The following is a 22,146-nucleotide window of genomic DNA, read 5'->3' as shown; positions in this document are numbered from 1 at the left end:
CAACATTCTACTTTCCACCTTTCCTCACATAACTCTTTGTAGCTAAATTGGTATTTGATATCTTCGATTCTTAAATTTGAAGAGTGGTGTAATGTTCTTCAATTTTCTACCCACGCAAGTTTACGTATCGTAAAGATAATATAGTTGTGAGTAGTGTGTCGATCCCACAGAGAATTGAATTACTTCTTACTATTAATTACCAAAATTGTAACACCTTAATCTTATCCAAACAATTAAATTTAAAATTATTAAAAAAAATTAAACTAATAAACTCAAACTAAAATTAAATAGTAAATTTGTTTTATAAAACTCACTTAACTACCAAACCTAAGGTTATGATATCCCTCAGTGCTTCATTTGATTATTATCTCTCTCTCTCTTAACTTAGTTTAATAGATTAAGTTGCTAACATAAAGTCCTAAATTATTTACAAGCCTTTGTTGAGTTTCTCATAAAAATACCTCTCTTAATTAATTTTTTACATGTCCATGCAAATTAAATTGAAGAAAGATTCTTTAAGTTCGTGCTCTAATTTTGGCTATGTATGGTTTATAGTTGTATGTCTACCTTATATGCAAATGACACTACCTAATCAACTAAGTGCATTCGATCATACGCTATTCTATTCAAGGTCTACCTAAATCTTCTTTGTCAAGGTTTAACCTAAGTGTCCAATTCAATCTAATTGGTAATCAGGAAATTAGAAGCATTAAGAACAAAATAAAATAATTAACTTCAATCTATCAAACATAAGCAAAAGAGAGATAAATAAATCATATTGCATATTGAGTTTAATCATAATCTTAGATAAAAAGTTTAGTTTCCCATCAAGTCACACATCATCATTGAATAAAGTTTAAACATTAAAAACAAAACCAAGAGAATAAGAGAATAACAAAAAGATAGAAAAAACCAAGGATTGCATGCTTAATCTCCAAATCTCCTTGAATCCTTCAAATTCTTTTTAGCTTCAATGACTTTGTGGCTCGACTCTCAGCTATCAATCTGGTGTTTCGTTCTTTCCTCCAAAGTCCTCCGAAAGGTTGTTTTTATAGGGCTTTGAATTTAGGCCAAGTTGGGTGAAGAAAGAAGTCAATTCCAATCAGGATTTCCTTATCAGACTATGTGGGCCGCAGCCTACTACGTCCAAAGTCATGGCCTAGACCATTTAAATGGCAAAAATCATAATTGTTCTAGGACTGCTACAATACATCAAGTTTGACAAGAGTTTTGACAATTTTGACCTCCTTCCAAGCCGAATTGAACTAGGTGGTAAACATAAAAGTTGTATATTTTTCTCTTATCGCTCCAATAGTTCAAGAATCACTTTATTTGGAGCTCTGTAGAGAGAGTTATGGTCAAAATACCAAAATATGTGCAGTGCAAGTCTGCACCTTGAAATTGCCCTTTTTCTTCCATTAAAACTCTTCTTTCATCAAACACCTACAAAAGCACAAATAAATCAATACCAACTTATCTTTAACCACATTAACACCAAATTAAGCATAAAATTATGATAGATTAGATTGACTCACCTAAAATAACTAACCTAAAATAATTTAAATAAAACCTACTAATTTCTATGCATTACTACAAGAATTAAGCTAAATCACTATCAAAATTAAGATCAAATAACTCTATATCATAGAGTTATCACACCCCTAAACTTAATATTTTGCTAGTCCTCGAGCAAAACATAGAAAAGAAACTAACTTATGAAATCAAATATAGTTAATGAAAACTAAAACAAATATAGTTACTACTACTACTATGTCACGACCCAAATTTCGGGTCATGACAGGCGCAAGGGCCCAATAGACGTAGTCCATTAAGCCCGAGCAAGCCTATCTATCTATTCCACTCATCATTCCATCAAATATTGCTAAGTCACAATTTATAACTTTAAATCAAAATATTGATAGACATTGCTAACTAGTATTGGCATTACTCATTTAAAATATACATATATTATCTACAACATGTATCTCAATAATTTACATCAAGTTTATCTATACATCAAAAAAGAAGACTCGATTTCCAGCGGAGGGACTCGGACGAATGTACAGCTATTGAATGCCGAGACACCTACCAAAAGATGTGTACAAGTCTATAAGGACATCTCATCCTAGTTACCGGCTGCCTCGTGATCTGAAAACATGAAGTTGAAAATGGTGAGTATAAACCCAGTGAGTGAACAAGGAAGGGAACAAGCATACCATAAGGAATCTTTAATGAAATCATGATGCATTCTTTTTCAAAACAATGCAATTTGTTTATATTCTTATTAAAAACCCCTCATCAAGCCCTTAAATGATTAATTATTTGAAAATCATGAACCCATACATAACGAACCATTTGAAGAATGAATGCCTTTCCGCTGTAGCGACGTTGGGCTTTAGTTATTAGTCGAACGAGGGTTTCTCAACTGGCCGAGGATTTCTCACTGAACCTCCTCCCTTTAAACTTAACTCATTTAATCGTTAATGTAGGAAGTCCATGCTCTGATATGGTAGTAAAAAAGTGAAAGATAGGGTAGCAATTGGACAAAATAGGAGACCAAAACAGAAGGTTTTTTGCTGCAGCGAGATTTTTTCTCGCTGCGGTGAAATTGTAACCCAAAAACAGAAGATTTCTCGTTGCAGCGAAATTTCACTGATGAAATAGAGAGTTTTTTGCTGCAGCGAGATTCCTTTTTCGCTACAGCGAGAAGCTACGATGACTATCTTGCTACAGCGAAATACATTCTCGTTGCAGCGAGAACCAATTCTGGTGAAAGTTCTCAAACTCGAGAGTTTCTCGCTGCAGCGAGAATGAATTTCGCTGCAGCGAAAACAGAGCAACTAGAGAAGCGTTTCCCTCACTCAACAAAAAGGCCATCCTGCTAAACCAACAAAATCAACATATAGCACATGAAAATTTCCAAAGTGCAATGTATCAAATTTCTCATATATGTCAATCACATATCACATTCATAAGTTTTCATTTCATAAGTCTAGATATGCATAATTACATAGATAAACATCAACATCATCATAAACACACCCGGCTCATGTACATCCCCCCAAATCGTGCACGTAGCAAGCACCATCGTGTGCATCCCCCCACATCGTGCACAATCAGTGCCATCGTGTACATCCCCCCCACATCGTGCACACGGGCACTATCATCATCCACCTCTCACGCCACCATCATCACCGGCATGTGCATCCCCCCACATCGTGCACACACACGGTTACAGTCATTATACACAATATCATTCATCATGCACAACACACACATTTATATATCATCATACTACAATAGTGCATGAATCCATAGCATTCACATATCACAATATAAAACCATTTTGCAAAAGCTTGTTCCCAAGGCACTTGTCTTTATGAAAAACTTGGTAATTCATTCATATGGGTGGCAAATACATTATATTTCCCAAAACAAGTTTTGAAGGTAGTCCACTCACCAATTGATTATAAAGCCTTTAGATGACTCCAATTCCCCTAATTATCCAAATGAGATGATGGGGCTTTCTTAAAACCTAGGATCACATTAGCATAAGCAATAGGTCAATTTACACACTATGACCCCTAAAAGCTATCTCTAAACTAGCTTTCAATTGCCACATTAAATGGCAATTTATGTTCACTATCTTAATCACTAAAAGTAATGAACATAATCAACAATAAACAGCTCATAAAACCCAATTACTAGCCATTTTCTGCAGCTAAAAACCAAGCTTAATTCATCACTTACCCTAAGGCTCCTTTGTAGTCAAATTCTCTTCCAATTGCTTCCAAATCAATTGGGTAACTCTCTCTTTCTCTCTCTAAAACGTCCAACTAGTGAGAGAAAGTATGAAAACCAGATTTTTGAAGGGTTTTAAAGTGAGAGGATGAAAGAATATAAGGGTTTGGAAGAGTACACCAAAAGCATGAAAATTGGAGCTAGAGAGAGAAAGTTATGGAAGCTTGAAGAAAACTCTTATGGAAGAATTGAAGAAATGTGAGAGAGGAGAAGGGAAGAAGAAGACAGCTACTGGAAATTTCAAGAAGCTGCTGGAAATTCAAGATATTTATAGGCCAAATTTATCCATTCCCTTAAAATTACCAATTTGCCCCTCCACCAATTTACTTATTCTCCTCTAATCTTTTATGCAATCTTTTTGCTCTTTTAACACTGGGGCAAGGTCCATAATGGTCTAAACATACTCGGGTTCATAAAAACTTAAAATTTTAACCCGATGTGAAAAATGACCATTTTGCCCCTGTTATGAAAATTGTTGAAACTTCTAGTTTTCTTCGTATTTTCATCAGTAAACATCATTTATGCAGTCTTATACTTATTTAGACCTTAAAATATCGTAAAACTTTCTTTTGGGAGCTTATTAGAGAAAATGACGAAATTACCCCTATATCGTATTATTACATCTATGCTTAGTTACGAGCCTATAGAGGTTGGGGTCTTACATCTATCCTTATTATCATCTTCCTCATTCTTACTTCTAAAAGGATTTTTTTTTTACTACAAAAAGAAAATAAATAAAGATTAATGTAGAGAAATAATAAAAATAAAGATAATTGAAAAGGAAAAACAGGTTTTATTGGGTAATGGACTACCATTTGTTGGTAACCCATATTAAAAGGGGAGGGGGGGAAGGGTTATGGGTAGTGGGTAGTGGGTTGCCCATTGTTGGCAACCCACATCAGGGGGGCCGTGACCTACTCCAGGTGGGCGTCGCAGCCCAAGTTATTATCTTGCTGCTGACTTGTATCTCCTCACCTATTTTCTCTTTTCTTTTTCTCATGGGCTGCCTAAAGGTGGTAGCCCAAAACATGAGGTACGGCTACCCCTAGTGAGCGTTGTGGCCCTCATTTCCCAAAGCTGCGAGGTCGCGGCCACCCTTAGCAAGCGCCGTGGCTTGTGTTGGTCTTGCCCACTAAGCCCCTTCAAATTTTTTTTTTGGAATTTTTTTAAGTGAAGTTTTTTTAAAATGTACCTATAAAAATAAAAGAAAGTGTTAATAATTTAATAATTGAATAAACAAAAACAATTAAAAGAAAATAAAGAAAGTAAGTTAGAGTGTTTGGGTTGCCTTTTAAGAAGCTCTTTTTATAGTCATTGGCTTGACCATGGCACCCCTTCTTGCATTACTTTATAAGGTTCAAGACTTTCTTTATTGACCTTGACTGCTCCGGTAAGCCCATTATAAATTTCGATAACACCATAAGGATGAATTTTTGCCACTTTTAAGGTTTTTCCCCAATATGGTTTAAAATTTCATGGCAAAAGATGGAGTTATGGATCAGAAAATACTACTTGCTGTCCAACCACAAAGTCAAAATGATTGGAAGGTGGTGGTGTTGGTGGTTTTGTCTCAAGAGTTGGCGCTTGCTTCATTGAAAGTGAAGGACTAGGCTTACCTTTACCCTCATTAACTAAATCCATTTTATAGCAACTATCTATATAAAGATACAAAGTTGCATTGAATAAATTAAATACCACTTCCCCCTCTCCAACTCTGAAAGTTATTTTTTCATTCTTCACATCAATAATTGCTTCAGCTATAGCTAATAATGGTCTTCCCAAAATAAGAGAAATTTCAACATCATTTTCAATCTCGAGCACAATGAAGTCCACCGAAATGTACAGATGTCCAACTTTAAGCAAAACATCCTCTATAATCCCAACTGGGTGCTTGATTGTTTTGTCTGCAAATTGCAAGGTAACTATAATAGGTTGTATCTCTTGAAATCCAAGTTTTCTAAAAGTATACAAAGGCATTATTGAAACACTAGCACCCAAATCACTCAAAGCTTTAGAAATTTTAAACTACCAATACTGCAAGGAATAGAAAAACTCCCTGGATCTTTAAGCTTTGGTGGAAGCTTACTCTAGATTATAGCACTGCATTCTTTAGTAAGTGCAATTGTCTCAAACTCTTTCAATTTCCTCTTTTTGATCAGAATGTCTTTCAAGAGTTTAAGATAACTTGGCATTTGTTCTAAAGCTTTAGCAAAATGAATATTAATGTGAAGCTTTTTAAATACCTCAAGAAATCTCTAGAATTGTTTGTCAAGTTTTTGCTTTTGAAAATGTTGAGGAAAAGGTGGTAGAGGTGTGGGAGCAGATTTTAATTGTGATTTTTCTATTGAATTTTCAACAGATTTTTCAACCACAATTTCTTTTTCAGCATCTTTTTCAATTTCTTTCTCATCAGATTGAATTGAAATCTTAGAATTTAAAGCTTTATTACTAACCTCTTTTCCATTGGGAAGAGTGATTGCCATACAATGTTCCTTACCTTCTCTTCTTGGGTTAAGTTCAGTATCACTTGGTAAGATACCATGAGGCCTAGTATCTAAAGCATTAGCAAGTTGACCTACTTGTGTCTCAAGATTTTTAATTGAAGTTGCTTGATTTTGAATGGAGGCATCAGTCCTTGTCATAAATGCATCATTTTTTGTTATGATTGTATTAGTCTTTGTCATGAACTGCACGAACATATCCTCCACTGAAGGCTTTTTCTTTGGCATAGGGGCTCCAGATGGAAATTCAAGAGGAAAGTTTAACTTAGCCGCTGATGAAGACCCTTGGATGTTATTCCATGAAAAATTAGGATGATTCTTCCAACCAGGATTATAAATGTTGGAATAGGGATTGTTTTGTTGCCTATTTCTAACAAATTGACAAGACTCAAAATAGATGGGATAATTTTCATTGGAATGTCCTTCCCCAAAAAATTCATATGTTATAAAGGAGTTCTAGATAGCATTAACACTAAGTTTATCTATTTTCTTTGCGAGAGAAGCCAATTGTGTAGAAATAGTGTTTATAACATCTAATTCATGAATTTCAGCAATTTTTCTTGTACCCAATCTTTCAGATGGCCATTGATAATTATTGGAAGCTATCTCTTCAAGCAAATCATAAGCCTCATCAATGGATTTACTCATGAGTGACCTCTAGCGATAGCATCAATGGTAGTTCTAAAAGGTCTTAGCAAACCATTATAAAAAGTTTGAACTTGCAGCCACTTAGGTAATCCATGGTGAGGACACCTTCTTATCAAATCCTTATACCTTTCCCAAGCCTCATATAATGATTTAGAATGAAATTGCATGAAATAAGTGATATCATTCTGTATCTTTGCTGACTTAGCCGGTGGGAAGAATTTTACTAAGAATTTTTAAGCCAAGTCATCCCAAGTATTAATAAGATCAGCAGGAAGCGAATTTAACCAACTCTTTGCTTTATCAATCAATGAAAAAGGGAAATGCCTCAATCTTATGGCATCATAGTAACACCATTAGCCTTGAATGTATTGTAGATTTTCAGGAATTTTACAATATGAGCATTCAGATTTTCATTAGGCAAACCCCTAAACTGAATAGTAGTCTGAATCATCTGAATGATTGATGGCTTAATTTCAAAGTTGTTGGCTTGAATAAAGGGTCTTCGGATACTAGAGTGGAGATTTTGTACTTGTGGGATAGCATAATCCTTCAAAGGCTTGTTCCCTTCCTCTTGTTAATCAGCCATTGTTTTACTTGAAGCAGAAATTTTTTTATTTTTCCTTCAAAGTCTTCGAAAAGTCTTTTCAATTTTTGGATCAAAAGAAACAATTTTCAAATTTTGGGCTCTTCACATACAACCAAAAAGTACCTGAAAAATTAAAGAAAAGAAAAGTTTGGATTAAAATTAAGAATGCTTGGTATTAATATTAACAATAAAGAATTAAAAATCAATTCCTCAGTAACGGTGCCAAAAACTTGTTGTTTAATTTTCTACTCACGCAAGTATATGTATCGCAAAGATTATATAGTGGTGAGTAGAGTGTCAATCCCACAGAGAATTGAATTACTTCTTACTGTTAACTACTAAAATTGTAACTCTTTAATCTTATCCAAACAATTAAATTTAAAATTATTAAAAAGAAAAATTAAACTAATAAACTCAAACTAAAATTAAATAGTAAATTTGTTTTATAAAACTCACTTAACTACCAGACCTAAGATTATGATATCCCTCAATACTTCATCTGATTATTATCTCTCTCTCTTAACTTAGTTTAATGGATTAAGTTGCTAACCTAGAATCCTAAATTATTTACAAGCTTCTGTCAAGTTTCTCATAAAAATAATTCTCCCAATTAATTTACTATATGTCTATGCAAATTAAATTGAAGAAAGATTCATTACGGTCGTGCTTTAATTTTGGCTACGTATGGCTTATAGGTGTATGTCTACCCTATATGCAAATCAAACCACCTAATCAACTAAGTGCATTCGATCATATGCTATTCTATTCAAGGTTTACCTAAATCTCCATCGTCAAGGTTTAAACTAGGTTTCCAATTCAATTTAATTGGTGATCAGGCAATTAGAAGAATTAAAAATAGAACAAAATAAACAATTTAAATCCATCGAACATAAACAAAAGAGAAACAAATAAATCAAACTACATATTGAGTTCAATCATAATCTTAGATAAAAAGTTTAGCTCCCCATCAAGTCACACATCATCATTGAATAAAGTTTAAACATTAAAAACAAAACCAAGAGAATAAAAGAATAACAAAAAGATAGCAAAAAACCAAGGATTGCATTCTTGATGTCTAAATCTCCTTGAATCCTTCAAATTCTTCTTAGCTTCAATGACTTTGCAACTTTAGTCTCAGCTGTGTATCTAGTGTTTCGTTTTCTCCTCCGAAGTCCTCCGAAAGTTTGTTTTAATAGGGCTTTAAAATTTGGTCAAGTTGGTTGAAGAAAGAAATCAATTCCAATAAGAGTTTTCTCATTTCCAATCAGGATTTTCAGTTATAAAGGTACCATGATTATATTAAAATATTAAAATACATTATTCTGAAGAGTTATTCATAGGTGACATGTATTTTAATTGAATCTAAAAAATTATTCACAATCATATAATAAAGCTGGTCACTTTATTACGTTAAAGTTATAGTGTCCAGATTACTTCCAACGCAAGGAATGTGATTCACTTTAAGGGAATGATAAGTCTCAAATCATCGAAGTAGTTGACTTTCAGTAATGACATTGTAAAGTGAATTGGAATCATGTAAGAATCAAGTTTATGTTTGACCATTACTTTAAACTTGATCTCACACCTATGCATTCGTTTATGATAGAATCGAAATTTTAATAAATAGTATACTCGTGTTTGTCTCTTTATAGCCTTTGATATGCCATGGGCATGATCATCATATTGCGTTGATCAAGACTCCGTATGTTGGGATTATAATTGAGGTAAGCATAAGGAACATAGATCTAAAATACGGAGTTTGTAGCATTAATATCACTTATAGTGATTTTAGGAAGATTAGTGATTAATTTGAGTTGATTGATGAATTAGTTACTCATCATATCTAGGTACTCAAAGGATTACATTTAGAGTATTGGATTACCAATTGGATGAAATTTGAGAGTAAGGGCAAAATTTGACATAAAAGGTAAAACGATAATTTTGTCTTTTATCATTAGATGGTTATGAGGGTTTGCAACATAAGGTCTGCAATTGGACAAGTAATATAAAATATTAAATATTGGATTATTTCTTGTAATTATAGATAATCTGAGAGTTCAACCATTAATCTATGGTGGAGTGATTTCATGGTTAATAAACTTGAATTATCTTAATGAGATTAAGAATAATTCTAAGTTTATTAGAGTTTGGAATATTTATGTCCAAATAGATTCCCTAGTTAACTTCGTAGAATTCAACTTATTTTAGTTGGAATGCATGTATTTTTAATTGCTTAATTAATGTACAAAATGATAGCTTTATATGATGTCTTAATTAAGACAAAAGTTGTCTTAATTTAAACAAGAATTTATATGTTGTCTTAATTAAGACAAGAGTTGTCTTAATTTAGACAAGAAAACAAAAGTTGTATAAATTTAGACCAGGTACATATGATGTCTTAATTAAGGGCAAGAGTTGTCTTAATTTAGACAAAGATATATGTGTTGTCTTAATTAGGAGAAGAGTTGTCTTAAGTTAATATAATGTTGGAGGACTCTTGCTAGAGTGAATTTAGACATCCATATTGATAAAATGGAGACTCCATGTTTGACTAGGACTCTTTTATTTTATTATTAATTCTTTTTAAATAAAGATGTATAACAATAAAATAGAGTTATTATTCAACAAGGAGTCCTATTTTCTCATGGATTCTAAATTATTATTAAAGAATTAAATTGTTTATTCTTCATTTATAATTCTGATAATTATGGAGTATCTATGATACATCCATGACTTTAAATGGATGGTCAAGATTGATTCAAAAAGGAGTTTTAACTTTAATAAAACTTTCGAGTCACGAAATCTTATAACAAATGGTGAGAAATTTATTTTTTAAAAAAGGTAATCTAACTTATCCTCATCACTCCTCTCTTGCAAGCAGTATAGGTCGGACCTCTCCTTCTCCATTAAAGGCCTAACCTCTCTCTTCCTTTCTCCCATCTTTTGGCCATTTTTCTTGAGTCCTTTCATAAAGAAAATTAGCCAAAAATTTTAGGAAGAAAAAAGAGGAAAGATTAGTTACCATCTTGAGTTTTTTTTATTCCACACCTTGTCCACTCAACGTTCAAGTTGGAAGCCCTTTTTGAAGAATAAGTTGCAAGTTGATTTGGTTGAGAAATCGAATCTTTGGTGTGATGGTGAATTTCCTACAATTCACAAGGAGTCAAGAATTGAAAAGCTTGTAAGAAAAATGTATGTTTACCATTCTTTCTAGATTCTTGATTTATTATGGATGTGATTATATGATTTGTGATGTGCATGATGTGTGAATTCCGCTTGTGTATTTGGATTGCTTGCTTCCATAAAGAAACCTTTTTTTTTTTTAAATCCATGGTTTACTCAAACACATCTATGCTCAAAGATCCTCTCCCAACATTTAGTATCCGAGCATGGTTAATTGTAGATCTTGTTTCCTATAAATATGATGATGCATGGTTGGCACCTTTGAATATTATGAACTATCTTGATGTGATCAATGTATGAATGTATGTGATGATGAATGTTTAAGGTTTTTGCCACATTAATTGTTCTAGAAATTTACTTGTAACCTTTTTCCTTTTGGTTATTTAACAATAAGGGTGACTTATCATCGCAATGCTTATTTTTTGATTGTCTTTAAAATTTTCCTTTGGTTGATGTGATTAGGAAAGCCATGTATTTTAATTTTTCTTGATATATTTGATGCATCCATAGAGAAAAAGATCAAAGCCATGAAGAAAAAGGTAGTTGATTAATATTTGGTCTCTTGATTTATTAATTATGGCTATCACTATTTTTTTAAAAAGAGTTTTACTGGAAATATGACTTTAATTTTTTTTAAGGAAAAAGAGTTTTCTTTCACCATGATAACTCTATTTTATTATTATCCATCTTTATATAAAAAAATTAATATTAAAATAAAAAAGTCTAGTCAAACATGGAATCTCCATTTTATTAATTTGGATGTCTAGATTTACTCTTGCAAGAGTCCTCCAACACTATCTTAACTTAAGATAGCTCTTATCTTAATTAAGACAACACATACATTCTAGTCTAAATTAAGACAACTCTTATATTTAATTAAGACAACATATGTACCTTATCTAAATTAAGACAACTCTTATTTTATTGTCTAAATTAAGACAACTTTTGTCTTAATTAAAGCAACATATAAATTCTTGTCTAAATTAAGATAACTTTTGTCTTAATTGAGACAACATATAAAGCTACCATTTTGTACATTAATTTAAGCAATTAAAATACATGCATTTCAATTTAAACAAGTTGAATTCTATGAAGCTAAATGGAGAATCTATTTGGACGTAGATATTCCAAACTCCAATAAACTTAGAATTATTCTTAATCTCATTAAGATAATTCAAGTTTATTAACCATGAAATCACTCCACCATAGATTCATGATTGCACTCTTGGATTATCTACAATTACAAGAAATAATCCAATATTTAATATTTAATATTGGTTGTCCAATTTGCTAATTTTATGTTGCGAACCCTCATAATCATTTAATGACAAAAGGCAAAATTATCATTTAACCCTTTAGGTCAAATTTTGTCCCCAAGTCTCAAATTTTATCCAATTGGTGATCCAATACTCTAGATCTAATCTTTTGAGTATCTAGATATGATGAGTAGCTAATTCATCAATCATTGAACTTAGATTAATCGCCAATCTTTCTGAAATCACTAGAATTGATGTTAGTCCTACGAACTCCATATTTTGGATAAATGTTCCTTGATACTCACCTTAATTATAATCCCAACATATGACATCTAGATCAATGCAATATGATGATCATGCCCATGGCATATCAAAGATTATAAGGGGATAAACATGAGTCCATTATCCATCAAGATTTTGAATCTATCATAAGCGAATGCATAAGTGCAAAATCAAGTTTCCAGTAACGATCAAACTTAAACTTGATTCTCACATGATTCAAGTTCAAAATATAGTGTCATTACTCAATGTCAACTATTTTGATGATTTAAGACTTATCATTTCCTTGAAGTGAATTACATTCTTTATATTGGAAGTAATTTGGACACTGTAGCCTTAACATAATAAAGTGACCTGCTTTATTATATGGCTGTGAACAATTTTTTGATATTCAATTAAAATATATGTTTCTTATGTATGACTCTTCATACAAATATATTTTAATATCTCAATAGATTCATGGTACATTTATAAATAGACAATAAATGCTTACTTAAAACAAACTCTTTGAATTATTGTCAAATTGTATTTTCATTACAAATAAAATAAATGGAAATAAACATGAGAATATACTTGCTTTCTAGAGCACCATATTCCCAAATTCCAAGCAATCTCCCACTTACCCTAAAGCAAGTATGGCATATCCTTTATCCTAAGACCTTCTAGGTGACCTCGAAGCTCTTTTGTATCAGAGTCTTTGTAAATGGATTAGCAAGGTTCTTTTCTGTTGAAATTTTCATGATAAGCACTTCTCCATGTTATATGATCTCTTAAATGAGATGATACTTCCTTTTTATATGTTTTGCTACTCTGTGATTTCATGGTTCTTTTGAATTAGCCACCACTCCACTGTTATCACAATAAAGTGTAATGGGCTTGTTTTCATTTGGAATCACTTCAAGGTCCTTAAGGAACTTGCAAAGGCATATAGCTTCCTTTGCAGTTTTACAAGCCGTAACATGTTTTGCCTTCATAGTAGAGTTTGAAATGCAAGATTGATTTACACTCATCCATAATATAGCTCTTCCTCCTAAGGTGAAAATAGATCCTAATATCGATTTCCTTGAATCAACATCAAATCGAAAATCTAAATTAGTGTACCTAATTGCTACAAGGTTACTTTTAGAATAAACAAGCATGTAATTCTTCATCCTATGAAGATATTTAAAAATACACTTGATTGTAGTCCTGTGAAATCCCGCCTTAAATAAAAGGACAAGGTAAGAAAAATCTGTAGGTGAGTAAGCATGTCTTATGTTTTAAACTAGGAAAATTCATGTTTTGATGCAAAAAAATGATTTATAAGGTTTGATGTAAAAAATAGTCTAAATGGACAAGGTTTATCGATATATACAAGCCCAGAAAAGTGCTTAAAGAAATGGGAGAACATCTATCGATGATGCTACGCATTTATCGATAGATAATAGCCCGAGAGCTTTTTAAAAGAATCTTGAATTCCATTTATCAATAGATGACATTATTTTTTTAGAAAAATAAAAAGGGTAAAAACGTTTCACACCTCTTACTATAAATATGTCAAATTGAATGAGGGTTGGTAACCCTTAATAAATTTGATATGATTTTAAAGCTTGGATTTAATTTTTTTAAGAAAAGATGACATTTTTGAGCTTTAAATCTTTGATTTATGATTTTTCTAGAATTAAAGATGTTATTTTATGCCTAGATTTTCTGTTGAATACTAGAACTTAAGGATTTTGTGATTTTTCTTAGCATCAAAACTCATCTAAGGTAAGGATGAAAGAATTATGGGTTCTTAAGCATTATCTTGTTAATGTAATAGTGGGTTTAAGCTAGAAAATTAGTTTTAGTTGAATCCAACTAGTTTTGAAAGTGCTAGAACAAATTTTTTAGACTTAATAATGATTGTGATGTTGTTGAATGATTAGGAATGGTTGAAAACTTCAAGGAATCCATCGGAGTGGAGTTGTAATTGAAGCTAGTCATCGAATCTCCAATTAGGTGAGTAGATACACCTTTTCAAGTATTTTAATAGGTAAAGTTAGTATGACTTTTATGGAATTGCTTGATTTTGCATGATGAACTATTGCTTGAAGAATGGTTTCTCGAAGGATTTGAGTTTCGAGGCTTTTAACTAATTTTCAAAAGTATGATTAAATGATTTGCAAAGATGGTGATTATTATGTGAGTGACACAAATAATTTTCAAAATTGTTTATGAATCTAATATGTATTTAAATATCCCATTATGTAATAGTTTTCAACAATAGGGGACAAGTACTTTCAAGTGTTTGACACCAAACCACCATTTCCATGAGACATGTATGAAATGCTTGAAGCATGCTATCATTTTTATGATTATGTGATGATGAATTCCACATATTAAATGAGTTATGGAGGACTACATGTTGTGTGTATGTTGATTTGTAGGTGAAGTCAATGCCACATACCACTTAAATGAGAATAGGCTTATAATGTGAATTATGTTACAACATGGGAGGTAGTTTCCATATATCCCATGTTATGAGAATGAGTATAATGTTAAATGCTAAAATGCTAAGTATATGAGGTACTTTCCACATACCACATGATATGAGCATGGAGACTCAATAGAATGCCAAATGTACATGATGTAATTTATGAACAATTGTGATTTATGTATTAAACATTTAAAGACAATATGAGTTTATGAATGATTGCTGCCCATGGTTGACAGGGGTTATATCATCACAAATCTTATAAGCTAATGAAGGATATTCCATTACCATCTTTTAAAGAGAAAAGGGGAGTGAGGTGGTGATTCCATTTCTTTTTTGTGCATATTCATGCCAATAGGAGTTATATCATAGGGCCCATGGTTGACGGGGGTAATACCATCACAAATGTTATTTGATGAATGTTAAATGATGTAGTTGATTTTATTTATTGAATGCGATGTGTATGGTTTGTATTGGTGTGATTCATGAAATATTGAACAAGGTATATTCGTCCATTGTAAAAAAAAAGAGGTAAGGTTAAGTTGTGTGAGATTTGGGATCAAATAGTTTGAATTCCTTGACTTTCGAATGCATGGTTGATGAGCTTTAAAAGGTAAGTCTTGTTTCCATGATATGAGATGATTAATGCGTTAGCTAGCCTTTTGTGAGTGTATTACAAATTGTTTACTCTCAAATTTGTTTTCAAAGGATTATAAGACTGCAAATGTTGTAGAAGCATTTCCAATGCTATTAAACATAATACTCTATGATTTAATGGTTTGATACATATTCCCAATGAATTTATGAAACTTGTTTGAAAGCATGATTATTCTCCTGCAAGTTCATTATACTTATTTAAACGATCATACTTGTATGGTTATATAAAAGTTTATTTGTGCAAAAGCTTTAACCCCCTTAACTTGCCCCTTTTACTGTATCCACTCACGGAATCTTTATAACTCACACATTGTTTTTCTTATTTATTTTTGTTGTAAATCAGTGATAGAACTCTATTGCTAACAGCTAGTGTTATCGTGACGTGATCTATTCATCCTTTATTGATAGGTATCTAACAACCCTTTAATGCCTAGTGAGTCGAGTCATGTTTCATTGACGGGTTGGTCTCATTTATGGTTGTGTTTATGGATAATGAACATGTTTATGATGCTGTAGCCAATGTTAGGCATTTTACTTATGAATGTTATGTTATATGTTACAAAGGATGGCTTGAGAGCCTTCATGGATACCCGAGGGTGTTGATAAATGTTTGTATGATACTGTGCATGAGATTATGCACTCTGGTGATATATGATATATTTGCACTTACACTATTTATATTGAGAAGTTCCATAACTGTTTAATGTTGCCTATGGTTGCATGCATGTGATTACAATGTATGCACATAGATGATTGAATGTATACCTCCACACATGATTATGAATGTTTAATGATACATGATACATCTTGATGGCTACTGGATGTATCGCATAGGTTGCAATGTGAGCCTTTTCCAAAATCTCGTTTCTTAAACCATCCATATTCGGCACGTAGACTTGTGACAGATATCTCATTAAACCATTAGTGCTGTAAACAAAGTCTTGTGCTTTATCTTCCCTCATGTCTCTAAATATTTTCACCAAATATTTAGCTTGGTCTTTGGTAGCTTTAATTTAATCTAAAATCATCAGTTTAACTCTGAAGTGCGCCAACAAGGCATTTGAATTGTTAACCTTAAAATGTACTCCCATGTTGCCTAGATCATACAGACTTTGCACCAAAGATTGTTTTTCCACTATTATATGTGCCAAACTTCTCATCGACTTCTGGCTCAAAACGTCCACCACCACATTTGCTTTGCCAAGATGGTAGGGTATGGTGCAATCATAGTCTTTCAGCAACTTTAGCCACCTACACTGTCTCATATTTAAATCCCTTTGTTTAAATATATACTTTAGACTCTTATGATTGGTAATATTTCACAGGTCTCACCATAGAGATAATGTAGCCATATTTTCAAAGCGAATATAATTGTTGCCATCTCTAGGTAGTGCGTAAGATAGTTCTGTTCATGCTTCTTTAGTTGTCGAAAGGCATATGCTATGACTTCCCCATGTTGTATCAACACACATCCCCATCAAATTCGTGATGCATCGCAATACACTCTATAGCCTCCAAACCTAAACAACAGGCTTAACATTGGAGCAGGAGTAAGACAGGCCTTAAGCCTCTAGAAACTAGCCTCACATGCATCAGACCAATTGAACTTAACTCTTTTCTGAGTCAGTCTTGTCAAAAGGGATGTAATCTTAAAGAAATCTTCCACAAAACGTCTATAATATTTGGTTAAACCTAAGAAACTTCTGACTTTTGTCACAGACGTTGGTCTTGGTTAATTCTCCACAGCTTCTACCTTACTAGGATCAACTTGTACCCCTTGTTCAGACACTACGTGTCCTAAGAAATTGGCTTTATTCAACTAGAATCACTTCGAAAACTTAGCATACAACTAATGCTTTCTTAGGTTCCAAAGCACAATTCTCAAATGTTGTGTATGTTCCTTTGGGCTCTTAGAATATACCAATATGTCATCTATGAACACAACCACAAATTTGTCCAAATACACCCCAAAAGACCCTATTCATTAAGTCCATGAAAGCTACAAAGGTGTTAGTGAGTCTAAACAACGTCGCTAAAAATTTATATTGCCCGTAGCGTGTGTAAAACATAGTCTTGGGCATATTACTCTCTTGTTTTCTTAATTGGTGATACTCTGAGCGTAAGTCAATATTAGAAAAGCACACTGCACCCAACAACTGGTCAAACAAGTCATCGATCCTTGGGAGTGGATACTTATTCTTTATTGTTACTTTATTAAGTTGTCGATGGTCAATGTACAACTGAAGGCTACCATCTTTATTCTTCATGAATTGCACTAAAGCTCCCCACGGTGAAACACTTAAGAGTATAAAGCTCTTGTTTAACAAATCCTCTGCTTGCTTCTTAAGCTCTCGTAATTCAACTAGTGCCATTCGATAAGGAGGTATAGAAATTTGCTTCATATCCAGAATCAGATCAATACAAAATTCATTCTCCCTTTCAAGAGGCAATCTAGGTAATTCTTCTAGAAATACATTTGAATACCCACATATTCCTTGTAAGTAATCCACACTTCCCTTATTCAAACATCTCCTATCATCATTAGATACTTAGCATTCTAGCCCTAGCATTTGTCTAGCGGTTATATTCAACACAGCTCTCGTAGACATTGAGCTACCATGTCGATAAATTATGAATGAAGGTTCCCTTAGAAACTTAAACTTCACTAACTTGCGGTAGCAGTCTACCTTAGCAAAGTAGGATGCTAACTAGTCCATTCCCAAGATCACATCAAAATCCAAAGTTAGCATCAATACCAAGTCTACTAACTTGTCCTTGTCGTTGAAGCAGACCACACAAGACTTGTATACATATTCTGCCACAAATATATCCTCTAAGAGAGTAGTCACAATTAGGGGTTCCTCCATGATACAACAAAACCTATCCAGCTTTGGCACAAAGTGTGGTGACAAAAGAGAATGCGTTGATTCGAGATCAAATAAAACCAAAGCTTCAATATCACAAATAGGAAATGTACCTATAACCACTATATTGGAAGGTTAAGCATCTTGTAGTGCTAGAGCAACACCCGCACTTGACCTCTACCATCATTACGTAATTGTGCCAGTCTACCACAAGACCATGAGGCTATACCTTTGCTTTTGTCACCTTTAACATTCCTCTCAGTCGATGCCATTTTAGGCAGGGTAGTTGCCACTTGTCTCACGTATCCATGGTCAACCTCTACTGACTGTCTCTACATTGGGCAATCTTTCATCAAATGCCCATATTAGCCATATCCAAAGCATAACCTAATTACTCTATGGCATGATCGACCATGTGCCTTCCCATAATAATTACATAAAACACCCTTTTGCTTAGGGCCCAAATTAAATGCTTAGCTAGACTGTTCTTATCTAGAAGGTGGGCTAAATGAATCACTGTTCGTCATGGCCTACTCATAGAAGTGGTTCCCTCATAACTTTAATGGCGTATGAATATTAAACTCCTAGTCACGCTAGAATATCTTCAGTTCTGTTGGCCCAATGTCCAAGCTCTTCAACCTTTACCTCTTTCCAATCTAGATTCCATTCTCCCATTTTCAATCAATCTAGCCGCATCCACCACTGCCGTATAGCTCGCAAATCTTTTTGTGGCAAGAACTCTAAATATCGGCTTAATTAGTCGTCTCATAAATCTCTTGATCCTCTTTTGCTCAGTTAAGACCAAGTTAGGATCATATCTAGATAGTTGGGTGAATCAGACATCATACTCTGTCACCACCATGTCTAGGGTCTGAACTAATGTTTCAAACTCCTATGCTTTTGCGTCTCTTACACTCTCAGGCAAGAAATGATCTAGAAAGGCTTGGACAAATTCCTCCCATGTTATTAGGGCTAAGCTTGATGGTCTACTTCTCTTGAGGGAGATAAACCATATTTTAGCCACATCTTTTAGTTTAAATCCTACCAATTCCATTAACAGATATGAAGAGCATCCTAATGTAGAACAAATACACTTCACATCCTTTAAAAATCACTATGGATCTTCCTTTGTATTTGATCTAATAAATGGCGGGAGCTTTAGCTTCATAAAATCCACCAAAGTAATCTCAATAACCCTTCTCTAATGTTTGCATTAAGGCACGTAGTCTAGATCTTGAGAACTAGAATCAACCCATTCCTCGGATTGTGCTTCTCGTTTATTAGAAACTCAGTAAATTCGTGAGCCAAACTCTACAACCCTATTGCCAGATCCTTGAGGGTGACACCTTCTCCTATAAAGTAGTCATCCGAACTCCCACATTCTCATCACCCGTGTACATGTAACTAGGTTTCGTGTTTCAAGCGCATCTAGCTATTTTACTTCTGCCATAACTCCTTGATGAGGACACTCGTGGTTGTTCCATCGGAGCATTTTGTTCTCCTGTAACCTTTGAGCGATCTCTCATCTTAAGTGGCATCCTATGCCAAGACAAAGTAATACCAAGTCCAAAATTCATAATTCCAAAAATCCATGAGTGAGCTTACTAAAAACTTGGGAGTTCATGTAGTCTCCTGCTCATAATTTGTGCTACAGTCACAAACCATGGTCAAGACTCTACACTAATCCTCAACACTCCACTGATAGACTTGGGATGACCTAGGACACTTTAAACCTAAGCTGTAATACAGACCTTGTCACGACCCAAACCCTAGGGTCTGTGATCGATGTATGATTCGGCCAGGCAAAACTCGCAAGACCTGACCAAGCCTCAAAATTTTAGATCATATAACACATAGCCAAAGGTCCTAAATATTCATATTCATAAAAATATTTAAATTCCAAATACAAGTAGTCACCTTTAGCACATTGTTCATGCATAATTTCTAACACAATATTTAATACAATATTCATAAGGTCATACCTTGGCCAACAAAGTGTGTTTGACTTTACAACCCTTAACACAAGCTCAAATGGCACGTCATGCCAACATACATGACAAATAAATAGAACTCCAATGGTGGAAACTCATGATAGACTTAACAGAGTGAACATGTCAAGATGGGAACCTACCTGATGACAAAATTGGTCTATCAATGGATGACCTTTGCCACGCAGTCCTGTGACCTATTTATCTACACATGGTGCAATAAATGGGTGAGTCATCTAATACTCAATGAGGGGTGCAGATAAATCAAACAAATACATTAGACAAATGTATATTTAATGCACTATTAGTGCAACCAATTATTCTAGCAAGCATCTCTAGTGTTAAAGGTATATCAATCATCCCTAAAGAGTCCCCACAAGTAAAGTATATCACTAGCCTTATCCTCAAAGCCATTCAAAGTTATTCTCCATGGGCACACTTTAGACGTCAAAGTATCATATCAAATTTAAATTAAATTTATCTAAGCCTATTCATGGCTATGTCATATCAGTCACAAATTCAACTCACAATCATAGAGTGGTCTTTCCCTAAACATCATCAAATCATGCATGGTGGCCAACTAGCAGAGTCAAATCACTCTCAAGGGTAAGTCGTTAGCAAAGAATCAAATCATGCACGTGCCGAGGCAACAGGTGGAGAATTAGAGTCATCATTTGAAGTAATCTCCTAGTACATGGCATCACTTAGAACAGTCTTATATGGGTGGCATCATAAATATAGTCATCATTCGAAGTAATCTCAACAGATGGCATCAACAAATTGCAAGCAAGAATCACAAGCGAGACCAATACCACTGTCCCTGCTTACCACCATCCTTACAAGCACACATAGTCTTAAGGCGTAAAACTCCACTCAACCTCAATGTTAGGAATTTGAGAATATGGTGCTTCGGAAAGCAAGTATATTCTCATGTTTAATTTCATTTAAATTATTTGTAATGAAAGTACATTTTGATAATAAGACGAAGAGTTTGTTTTAAGTAAGCATTCCTTATCTAGTTATTACAGTACCACGATTTTATTGAGATATTAAAATACATTTGTAAATTGAATCTAAAAATCGGTCACAATCATATAATAAAGTCGGTCACTTTATTGTGTTAAGGCTATAGTATCCAGATTACTTCTAACAAAATCAATGTGATTCACTTCAAGGGAAAGATGAGTCTCAAATCATCGGAATGATTGACTTCGAGTAATGACACCATGACATGAACTAGAATCACGTGAGAATCAAATTTAGGTTTAATAGTTATTTAAATCTTAATCTCACACTTATGCATTTGCTTATAGTATAATCGAAATTTTGATGAATAGTATACTCATGTTTTATCTCCTTATAATCTTTGATACATTATGGGCATAATTATCATAAAGCGTTGATCTAGACTTCGTATGATGGGATTATAATTGAAGTGAATTTTGGGAATATATATCCAAATAGTGAAATTCATAGCATTAACATCACTTCTAATGATTTCATTGAGATTGATGATTAATCTGGGTCTAGGGGATTGATGAATTAGCTACTCATCACATCTTGATACTCAAAAGACTAGATTTAAAGTATTGGATCACTAATTGGATGAAATTTGAGACTAGGGGACAAAATTGATATAAAGGATAAAATGGTAATTTTACTTTTTATCATTGGATGGTTATGAGGACTCGCAATATAAGGTTTGCAATTGGACAATTAATAATGAATATCTAGTATTGAATCATTTCTCATAATTATAGTTAATCCAAGAGTGCAACCATGAATATATGATAGAGTGATTTCATGGTTAATACACTTGAATTATCTTAATGGGATTAAGAATAATTCTAAATTTATTGAAGCTTGTAATATCTATGTCCAAATAGATTCCCCACTTAGCTTCGTAGAATTCAACTTGTTTAAGTTGA

General features: G+C 33.4%; 1 long non-coding RNA gene across 1 annotated transcript; it reads left to right on the top strand.

Annotated features, from left to right (window-relative positions):
- LOC108661736 lies at positions 10,450–15,175 on the top strand. The gene is made up of 3 exons (XR_001927513.1): positions 10,450–10,728; positions 14,162–14,234; positions 14,949–15,175. It is a non-coding gene; the product is annotated as an uncharacterized LOC108661736 (long non-coding RNA).

The sequence above is a fragment of the Theobroma cacao genome, chromosome 4 (assembly GCF_000208745.1).
Source record: "Theobroma cacao cultivar B97-61/B2 chromosome 4, Criollo_cocoa_genome_V2, whole genome shotgun sequence".
In the NCBI taxonomy this organism is placed as follows: Eukaryota; Viridiplantae; Streptophyta; class Magnoliopsida; order Malvales; family Malvaceae; genus Theobroma; species Theobroma cacao.
Note: the sequence above shows the minus strand (reverse complement) of the source record. Positions and strands in the feature narration are given on the sequence as shown.